Source organism: Talpa occidentalis, unplaced genomic scaffold, assembly GCF_014898055.3.
Source record: "Talpa occidentalis isolate TD23 unplaced genomic scaffold, MPIMG_talOcc4v2.1 talOcc4.2507, whole genome shotgun sequence".
In the NCBI taxonomy this organism is placed as follows: Eukaryota; Metazoa; Chordata; class Mammalia; order Eulipotyphla; family Talpidae; genus Talpa; species Talpa occidentalis.
Genome location: NW_023602638.1, coordinates 1 through 11,338, shown reverse-complemented (window position 1 = coordinate 11,338; position 11,338 = coordinate 1). Strand labels below are relative to the sequence as shown.

Here is an 11,338-nt window from a genome sequence, read left to right as displayed (position 1 = left end):
CTCCCGTTCAGGGAGGGACGGCGTGTGTTCCTTTTCTGCCACCTCACGACCGCGTACGAGACGCTGCGTCCCACCCTTCCGGGTGTCTGATGGGGGCTGTGTCTTGCTGCTTTTTGAGTTAAGTTCCCGTCTCAGTACAAAGCCAGAGGTGCCACCCATAAATCCAAGAAAGTGTAGATTTTTCAGTTTAAGTAAAAATGGAAGCAATAAAGGAAACCAGAATCATCTTGCTATTGTATATTTGCAAGAAGTATATACCACGTATCACTTTTTTTCTGTAGAATGCAAGATCACAATAAACTGCTTCGCTTAATTTTCTCTGATAGCTCCTGGGGATTGCCAGAGGTAAAATAGCTATTAAGGGAACTGGAAATCATTTCACCGGAAATGTTTCTCAAACTTCACAATTTTGATGAGAGAAGAAAATACACATTCATATTTAACTTCCTGGTGTATGTGGTAAGACGGTACTTAAGCTAGGAGAGAAAACCTCAGGCTTTAAAATGAAAAGTTGGGTCAGGATTGAACTGAGAAAGTTGGCAGAATCCATCGTGTCACTAAAAGCATTAAGAGAGGTGGGTTTTCTTTTGTAATCTGTCTCCACCTTTGTTTGCATCAAATTGGAACCTAGGGGCCAGTCTCTCTCCAGTAATGTGTGACTGTTTAGACTTTTACTCAGACAGGCAAGTGCCTTCAGTACAGTCTGCACAGAAAAACAAAAACAAAAACAAAAAACTGGGACAGTTTAAGGTACATATACATGTAGCTTACTGATGACCATCTACAGAAAACGCTTACGAGTCTGTGAATTTCATTTTCTCTTTCTCCAAATGATCTAGAGTGTCAAGTCAAGGATCTGAAGAGAACAAGGACGTGCCTAAAGGTTAAGTACAATTTGTGATAATCACTGAGCTGGTGTAAGGAAGCCAATGCAGATCGAAGGGGCCCAGATACTAAGACTCTGTGGTTTCAAAGGTACTGAACATGCAGTAGTGATTTCCAGAGGCTTTCCAGGGATATCATCTGCTCAGCATCTCCCAGAGGTGAATCTGACATACATTTAAGGCCAGATGCCTCCTCAGGGACACTCTGGGATGCCAAGCAGCCGGACAGCAGGCATAGGTCTGATGCTGCCAACTCAGTGACAAAGCGGCCCTACCTGTACCTCACCACAGGGCGACGACCTAAGGGTTCTGGTGCCTCATTTCACCTGTCATCAAGCTAAGTAATGTTCACCAGAAAATAATTTTTACCAGCGAAGAGAGCAGAATGCACTCGGCCACAGCGGGCTGCCCCAGACGATAGATGGGGCAGTTTTGTGCTCCCACCCGAAGCCAGCCCCAGCCCACAACATAGACCAAGAGGAATTGGGGCTGTGGAGTCTTACTCTGGTCAGGAATAGGCTGAATGAGATGTCCTGTGGGTCAGGCAGCTCCTGATTTCAAGCGAGCACCAGTGACTACCAGGGGACGGCCACGTCTGTCTACAATTCTTGTCAGCTCTCCAGCTCGCCTCACGCCAGAAATGACTTAGTAGCTGCATCGTGTTCCCGGGGGGGCCTTCCAGACTCTGGAAGGTGCCAGGTGGTTAACCTAGCCCAAAAGGGGCTCTATGTACAAACTGGGAACGATCAGTGTAATTTAGAAATTAGAAAACCCTCCCTCATTCTGACCCTCCAGATCTGGTCTACCCAACTCCACGCTGCAGCCACAAAACCACAACAGCGAGTTGCTCTTAGTGCATATTTCACTTGTAAGCCCGAAACAGATTTTACCCTATTTGGTGAGTTTTCACGTAGGAATCCCCAGGTCACACGCCTCTGCCTCCAGGTGTTCAGCGTCTCCCCTCACGCCTGGGGACCGGGCGGGCTCGGGAAAACTCTCATGAGCCCGGTTTACTTGTGGTCACGTCATCCACTTTCTCCTGGGCTGAGCAGGCCCGGAGGCCCCTCCCCTCTGGGCCTTGCCCGCCACCTTTATGTCGGCTCCCAGCCGTTCCTGCTGAAACACGCTCGATGCCGAGCATGAAGGCTCGCCCTCCCCGGGACAGCACAAACGCCACACCAGCCTCCTCTCATCGCGGTGCACACGATGACAGGAGGTTCTTCTGGAAGTTCTACGTGTATTTCACTTGCCAACATTCGCCATCAAAACATGGCAGTGGTTATCCAGTGTCTCAAACAAGCCCTTATGTAGACTTTTTCTCTTTCAGAAGCTGAGCACAAGCCACCGCTGTTTATAAGAAGAAATAAGATGACAATACCTGTGGCAGAATATTTCAGCAAACCGAAGTCCTCTCCCAGGCCTAAAACTCAGGAAAGCGTGTCAACAAGATCAGTGAGGCTGAGGAGTGCACAAGGACAAAGTCTGTCTCCCCAAAGAGCAGCCTGTCCTCTCACGTACCAGAGTTAGAAATTCCAGACGGAGAGAATTTTGTCACAGCTGTGAGCTTCACTGTTACAGCACCAAGTGATTTTTTCAAAAGAATTCTGGTATGGAGGGCTCAAAGAGCTCCTCTCTAGGGTGGCACCTGTATAGAGTGCTACCAAATAAAGGTTAGGGAGACATTTCTATCTGTAGTTAATTTTAACGCCACATGTAACAGAGAAACGGTTATTTATAGACTCCATCTCCACACTGCACTGTCAGTGTGTGCACATACGCCCCAGTACTTGCACACACAGTATGGAAGAGTTTCAATAAACCATTTGGCAAATGTAATGTTACTTTTAAAATCAAAATAATTATAAAAAAATAAATGAGAAACCATATGACTCGGACAGGAGTTCACAAGCTTCGTCAAATGAGTGTTCTCTCCTCTTTTAACCCTCTGCAAAGAAAATACGCGAGACAATTTATTTGCTTTTGGTATGTCTCACAGATCCCTCTGTTCCTGGAGTTGAGAACACGAAGTCAGCTGACCTAGTTACGTAAACCTCGGGGGCTTTCACTTCAGGCAATTTTTCTCTTTGTATTAGTGACATCAGGTAACTTCAAAATGCACTGCACCAAGTATTTTATGATACTCATTTAAGATTCGTACCTGCATTACTCATGGAGTGCCTTCTCCCTGAAACTTTTAAAATTTTTCCAAAGATTAACGTATCTTGAGTCTTTTCACACGGTTTCTGCCTTGAGCCTCTTCTCGTGAGTGTCCTGTTACCTTTCGGCTCTGAATGTTTTTAACTTGCTTAGTTGAACGGACAGCTCAGCAGTGCTAGTTTGCCTTCTTTGGTGACTGCAACAATTTAGGTTACTAATTTTCCTCTTTTGTTGTAGGTGCAGTCTGCCAAGTCTTAACGCAAACCGCTTTACCAAATTGACCTCTAAGCATATTGCTTTCGCCTGTGATCCATGAGTCTAATTCCCAAACATGGTTTTCAAACTTGTTCTCTTTCTAAACGATTCCTAGTCAACTGCACAGCTTAGGTAATGTGGCCTGTGCAAAGGACCCATCTTGAGTTTCTCGAGGGTCGCTTGGAGGCTCAGCAGCTCGCAGGTCCATTTCTTAAGTGTCCCATGACTTGAAAAGAAAGTGAATTTTAAAAATGTTGGACCCAAAGTTGTAGAAAAATCCAGCAGATTGAACTGGTTAATCATGCTGTTTAAATCTACATATATCATACAGAATTTTCTTTGCACTGCTCTACCAATTACAAAGATGCGTATTAAAAATGTGCAGCTACTACGAGAGATGTACTTCTGAGACAGATGTCTTTCTGTCCACTTTGATTTAAGTATTTTGAAATGATGTGTGAGCAGTTGAGGGTTTTGTAATTAAGTCGTAAGCAACGTTCCACCACTTTCACTTGCGCTGTGAACGTGAGAGGTGGTAATGCTTCCTCCCATCCCACAAGGTCATTTCCTACTGTAATGCATCATGAGAGGCTCCCTGCACGGCTTCTGGCTTGGGAACTTGCTTTCCTGTGTGGTCTATCAGAAACTTTGTGGACGTTCCTCAGGCCCTGGAAAAACGCTTTCCTCCTACAGAGCGTGCTAGGTAGCAGCGTCTTATTAATGACAGCAGCTACATTTCCTATTTCTCTTGCGCCCACCTGAAGCGTCACGGGCCGGGAAGCGTGAAGGGATCTCCCGGCACTAAGGCATCTTGTACTATTTCCCGCCACTCCCAGAGTTCGTTCCCAGCGAGGGCGAACAGCACGCTGGCCGGTGCCCGGGGGTCACGGCCGTCAAGCCCTCGCAGGGGCTGTGTCCCGGACACTCACCACACCCTCCTTTCCCTGACGCGGGTGCGTGGAGCCTCGTCCAATGGGCGTGCGCTATCTGCTTCCTCTGTCACTAGCTGATGTGCTTTTCTCTATTTTCAACACCACTGATGAACATGATTTAAATCAGTGCATTTAAATACAGGGTTTGAGTTTTAAAAAATCCAGTTCAAGTGATTTTCAGACTGCCTTTCTGATAGGAAAGATGTGGTCTTGCGGTTAGTGTTTTACATTAATTAGCATTCTGTCTTTATTACTTCCTTGAGTTACACTAAATGGGTGATTTCCACACTGTTTAGCAAGTGCTTGTCCAAGTAATTTAGAAAATACCCGTGTATATTACCCAACCCTGGGTTCCTCAGAAAGGACAGCCTGAGATAAAAGACTTCCCTATTATTACTTCTTCCGGCCGGCGATGTCTAAAAGGAAGCATGAAAAGCAAGGAAATGAGGCAAGAAATCAAAGAACAGCAACCCAAGTATTACCAAGTCAGCTGCCGCTGGGTTTCAAACTCTGGCTCCACCCTAGGAGACAGGCAGGATTCATGGGACAATGTTCTGATTTTACAAAAGGCTGGACACCCTGCCTGGTCACACGACTAGCGAGGTGCAGCGCCAAAGCGTAAGCCTGTTCTTTCCGTGAAAGGTGTTCTCTTTTGACCTGTCACTGGGTCCCTGACCCATTAACAAGGGCCTACTACGTGCTTGGCAAGGAGCCAGGACAACAGAGACAACCGTCTCTGGGCTGGACCCAAGTGTGAGAGCACCGCGGAGCACTCTGGCTTCAGTTCTGAGCCCTGCAGAATTGTAGGGCTTTTGTAAACACTGTCTGTCTGTGTTCTCGGTGCTCTACAAAAGCCCTGTTATCTGTATCATCCCGGTCACACTGCAGCTATAAATGAAATCTCAATTTACAATGTCAGGAATTGTTGAGTCTCACATTGTTCATTTACTTCCTAAAGGACGTGCTTTCAGAATTATTTTTCCATGTGAGGATATTCAAATGCTCAACGATGGCAGCACACTGCCCCTGGAGAATCAGTCTGAGGAGTGTCCCTCTAAGAACTGAGCTGGCTTTAAAGAAATGAAATGAGAGAAAACATTATTTCAGCAGACTGAGTTCTCTATCATTATTATGTTCTAATATAAGTGACTTTAATACTACTGAAGATTTATTTTAAAATGGTAGGTACCTAAACAAACCCAAACATCATAAGGATGCATTAAGAAAAAAGATGATATAAGAACCAAACTGCTGAAGATGCGCACAGCCACAGGAAAGACAAGGAAGCTACATGATGGCAAAGCAGAGACTGGGATGACATACCCCGCAAGCCGGGGAACACAGGGACGGATGGCCAGCGCCAAAAGATCAAGAGGGAGTCTGGTCCCCCTGGCGCCCTGACTCAGGACATTTACCCTCCAGAACTGTGAGAATCGACTTCTGTTTTCTCAGGTCACCCAGTTTGTAGTAATTTGCTCTGGCAGCCCCAGGGAGCTGACATGAGGCCTTTTATAATTAGTGAAAACTAACAATGTAGTCCTCTAATGAGTCCCTCCCCGTGTTTAACTTTTTTCCTTCTAGAATTGTAGGGGTTGTTCTTTATTTACACACCTTGCTCATACTTTAAACGGATAACAATACGATTATTAAGAATAAAGCAATAAAAAATAAAAAACTGAACATCAATATTAAAACCAATAAATGTTCTATCAAATGGTATATATAATTTGAAATATCAACAACTAAAAGAACGGAAACTTAACTTACCCAAACTCAGCAGAGGCTTCTGAGATCTCACTTTCGTGCTGACAGAGGAAAGCAACTTGCCCTGCAGCATAACTGGTCGGCATTGATGAGCGGGAAACTAAAGCATCTCCTTTAGCCCCGTATTCCCCTGCCAGTTCCAACGCTTACAGATTTTTGCTCTTTATTAAATTCTCTTCCTTAGTATTGTTCAACAAACTACTCACAGAAATAGTGCAGCTGTACAGCAGCTCCACCCGGCTATCACCAACGAGGGACAGGATCGCACATGATGTGGACAGAAGAGGGAATCAGTCATGCACATTTTCACACACGCATGTATTTACAGAAGCACCGGCTTACATTCATGTGGGCATTACATCATTGTGGGCAGACGTACATACCAAGTTACCTTTATCCACTGTATGAAGCAACGGATATTTTATCTTCAAAGTATATATATAGAAAGCAAGGACAGTTAAAAGCTGTTCTTTTTTAGTTTAGGTGAAGATAAAGGTGATCCTTCAACAGCTTTAAAATAATCTAGTCCCCCAAATTAAATTTTTTCATTGAAATCATTTTCCACCATTACTAGAATTATGAATCTGTATTCATAATTCATACCTTTTAGAAATTGCTTTAGAACGAAGGAGGAACAAAGGGTTCCACTGTCCAAAAAATAAGTGATTATCAATCTGACATATATTCCCATAATCACTATCTGCCTTTGAAGTAACTGAACTGCTGCAAATAGAAAGTAACCTCCCATATACAACATTCTGGGTACTTACAGAGATTTGTGAATAATCTGTCTCCACAAATAAGCAAAACATGTGAAAGACACTAATATAAACATAAAACTGAAGGCACATTCTGAAGAACACAATCCAGTAAACAAGAGAATGAAGACTTAGCAGTAAAATTCTCAAATTATTTTTTAAGCCTTACAAAACTATACAGAGACTTACCCATTTAAATCCTCTTAAGCGACAACAAAAATTTTGCTATCACTTAGCTGTAAAAAGTTTTTAAAAAATTTACAACAGAAAATGAAATTTTCTTCCAATTTGAATATTTTATAAAGTACCTCATTTTTTCCTAATTTCCCCTCAACTAAAAAAACAAAACAATAAATAAAAAGTTAGAGGACCTTCGTGTGAAACAGACATCTTCACAACAGATGTGGTGCGGTCGTCTTTATCCTATTTCTCTTCTTCATGAGGTGAATCTTGTTCATTTCTGCTATTTTGCTCTTCACTGGAATCACTGTCCAATCCACCTCCAACCCTGGTGGATTTCTGGTCACTGGAAAAACTTCCACAGGTTTCGTCTGTGGGAACAGCTCCTTTCCGTTGGGGTAAGACAGTAAAAAACGCTTCTTGCCAGTTTCTTGTTTCCAGGTATTTCAGAATAATCTCAAACACTGCAACAAAGACAGACTCTATACATTTCTCAGCCAACTCACCACAATGTCGCATCTGCATTTAAACTATACTGTGTTTTTGTGACAGGGCACCGGGGAGCCCTGATACCAAGTTTGTGTTCTGACAGGAGCCTCCTGGTGCCGTCACAGCCTGTCACCAGACTCCCAACCTGCACGTGCTCTGCGTCTGCCCGTGAGAACTAGGCAGCTCCACTGCCGTCAGCAGAGAGGACCTCTACCCTCTCCTCCCTGTTCTTCCATCTTCATCCATTTCTCTAGCTTTCATGTGCTAGCCTGGCACAGGAGGCAAGTCACCACTGATCTAGGTTTCTTTCCTGTGAAGAGCCATTCATTTGGGGAGTCCTGCCTGTTTTTGTTGTTTTTTCACATTGGAATAAACAGACTGTCTACATTAGGGGTCAAGTCTCCAAGGTAATCTTATTTGAATATACTGCTGAAGGGTTAATTTGGATAACTACGTACCATCTATCAAAAGTCTTAGAAGACATTCACTTCTTGAATCAATAATTTCATTTCGGTAACTCCCGAGAGGCTGCTATAAAGTGTTTAGCAGGCAAAAGAGCTCAATGAATAGTTGTGTAGTACGAACTAACATCACTACTATCAATACAATTTTTTTTGAAAGGCAAAAGTCTAGGCCACAATTTAGGCCCAACAATGTCCTCTACAATTTAAATATAGTAAAAAGAAAAGAAAATTCAACAATGGTTAAATCATTACGTATTCCGATGATAGACTATCACATAGCCATTAACAATTCAATGACGTGGGAAAATAAAACTATAAATGGCAGGAGAAACACCTCAGATTTATACCACTTTATGCAGTGTAAGAAAATACACCAAAAAGTGAATACTAAGTATCTCTGGATGGGAAATCACAGATGTGTGTCACTTAAAGACATTCCCGTCCACCAGAGGCGGCATGTCGACATGGTCCCCACGGGCTAACCCAACGGCCAAGGTTTGCAGGAGGCTGCACAGGTGTGTGAGTACATGCCATCGCATCCAGACCAGGAGAGTGCACAGCAATGCATCTTAGAACATACCCATCGTTAAGAGACGCACGACTGTCCAGCTCATTTTCTTTACAATTTTCTACATTTTTACTATTTTCTAAGATATACATGTATCATTCCTACTATTCAAATTACAAATGATTTCATTTTACAACTGTTTCTAGCAAGGTATGAATTTTCTACTCGTCCAAAACTTAAATGTAGTGTTATTCTTCATCATGTACACTCAGGTATATTTTCAGGTTTCCCCTTATAGCTTACCATGATTAATTGCCAAAACTTTTCTACTATTCATCTTCACAAAATTTCCAAGGGGGAGCTGTGCATGATCAATTCCATGATCTGATGCTTGTTTATATGTGAGTCCCTAAAACAAAGATACTATAACTTGGACTAGAACATTAAATTATTTCAACAAAATCTATGACAATACATAATATTTAGGAAAGACTAATTCAGAGTATTAGCTGAAGAAATGAGTGTGTGTGTGCGCATGAGCAAGTGTCTGGGTGTCTTTCACATTCTCTTGGCAACAGAACAGTCCGACAGTTCAGGATACTTGTTTTAACTAAATTACAAATGAAGAAACCAAGACAATTGTTCCCTGCTTTGTCACAGAGCTCCTTAGTGGAAGAACCAGAGAAAACACTGGGCCAGGCCTCAGTAGCAAATGTCTTGTCACCTTTCCACACACTCGCTCAAACCAAATTCTCAAAGAAGCACCATCACTCTTCCCATAACATTCCTAAGGATAAAATTAGGTTTTAATCATGTAACACTAAGAAGCACAAACATGAGACAAATTAAATGTAAGTCTGAATTGAAAAGTGATTTAATTTTTTCCTGTTAATTCAAAGAAAGATGAATATAAATTTTCTTTTTGTACAACAAAATCCTTAAAACTTGGTCTAACTGAGGGCCTCCCCGGTGGCGCAGCGGTTGAGCGCTGGGTTGCGAAGCTGCCCGCGGCCTCTGCGGCACCGGTTCGATCCCCGGCTGCTCCCCAGCCACGGGAGGAGGGTCCCACATGGGCGCAGACCTCTCCTGCCGCCCGCTGCTCCCCTCAGCAGTGTCCTTCGGTCCTTCTGCCTGCTCTGCTCCCCGCTCTGGCTCTGGTGGATTCTCTCACCCTCCCGCGCTTCTGACTGTACCCAGTGCATGTATAAACAAAACAAACAAACAAATAAATAAATAAAATACGTGCCTCTTTAAAAAAAAATTGTTAAAAAAAAAAAAAAAAAAACTTGGTCTAACCGAGACTAAAAGAGCCACAAGACAGAACAGGAGGAAGAGTGGCTCAATTCCTCCACGATGAGATGGCATGTTTTTAGGGATAAATAAACTCTGAGTTTGCATGCTTTTGGAATCAGAATTATTTTAGTTCCGAGAAATACATCCTGAGAGAAAAAAACTGGTTCTCCATAAGAAACAAATTTTTCCACTAAGAAAAATTAAAAAGGCTACATAAAAATCATTCTGTAAAATCCCCCACGACACCACCCAATTACAGCCACATCTGACAACAAATTCAAATTAATCACAACTAAAAAAAAAAAGCCAAGCCAGTTCTTAATCACATGGTGCACATTTTGTGTGTTCGGCTGCCCCATGGCTACCACGTGGACAGGCTGATAGCCACGTTTCCGACACTGAAGACAGTTTTTATGCACAATAGTGCTAATTAAGAATGACAAGTTAGTCCCTACATTATTCTGCTGACAACATTTCCTCAGACACACAGTAAACATGATTGTGCTTTACCTGGGTTGATTTTACTGTGCTGCAAAGTCGCTGGCAAAGTAACACAATGATGTTTTCTTTTCTTTTTTTTTTTTGTGGGACCCTCGCCGGCGGCTGGGGATGAACCGGCGCTGCAGAGGCTGTGGGCAGCCTCGCAGCCCAGAGCTCAACCGCTGCGCCACCAGGGGAGGCCCGATGTTTCTTTTAGAAAGTGTATTTCTGCAATTTTTCATTTGAAGAAGAATAAAGAGGTGGGAAGAGATGGGGGGAAAAAAAAATAAAGAGAACCGAAAACACCTCTGATAAAAATATCACATTTAAAAGTTTACCAGTTTGGGTATAAATCTGTTGACTGCTAATGACCTCGAAGTTGGTAGCAGCAGCCTCTCCTACCACACACAGCATATCACTGAAGCTGCGGGCCTCAGAATGATCTGCCCGACTACAATGCTTGCTCTGTCTGACTGCAAACGTAGTTTCTCCTCACCTCTAGGTTTTGTGTGTAAAATGTAGATTCATAATGGAGTGAGGGTTAAGAAACTAATATATGTGAAATGCTTTGATCAGCTAGGAAGGTGACTTAAAATATATTAGACAATAAAGATCATGAGCTTCACTGTTAGGATCAAGAAAAGTGTCAATTTCAAGAATGAGCAAAAGCATTAACGCAAGCTTAGTACCTTGTGGTGGTTGTGATCTACTAGTCCTCCAATCACATAGGCCTTTGATTCATCTAATTCCTTTAGGACATTAGGAGAGTCTGATGTAAGATAAATCAGGTCTTCTTTCTTTATGAAGTCACGATAGTGCTCTGGTTTGATGTGGATATCCTTTAAGACACAGGGGATTGATGTTATTAATAAGATTTCGTGAAAACTGATGAAGAATGATTTTCTTTTCTCCAGACAAACCCACTCCAGAACACAGGAGTGTCTGAAAGAAATCATCCATGTATTATTCTGAACCTGCTTCTGCTGCCCGTCTCCTCGCATCTCAGTCACTTAAGTGGCCTCCCCAGGGCTTGCTCTCCTGGTGTGTCAGGCCCCAGCAGGCGCAGCTCCATGCAACGACAAGGCTCATCCTCTGAGGACACTACTTGCAATGCTCCGTCTTTACAGGAAAAATTCTAACTCCTTAACTTAGCTATTTAGTCTTTCTGGAATGT

At 43.0% G+C, this 11,338-nt stretch overlaps 1 pseudogene; it reads right to left on the bottom strand.

The window, feature by feature from the left end:
- Nucleotides 1-36: 36 nt before the first annotated feature.
- LOC119253968 (tRNA methyltransferase 10 homolog A-like) lies at nt 37-11,165 on the bottom strand (annotated as a pseudogene).
- Nucleotides 11,166-11,338: the final 173 nt, after the last annotated feature.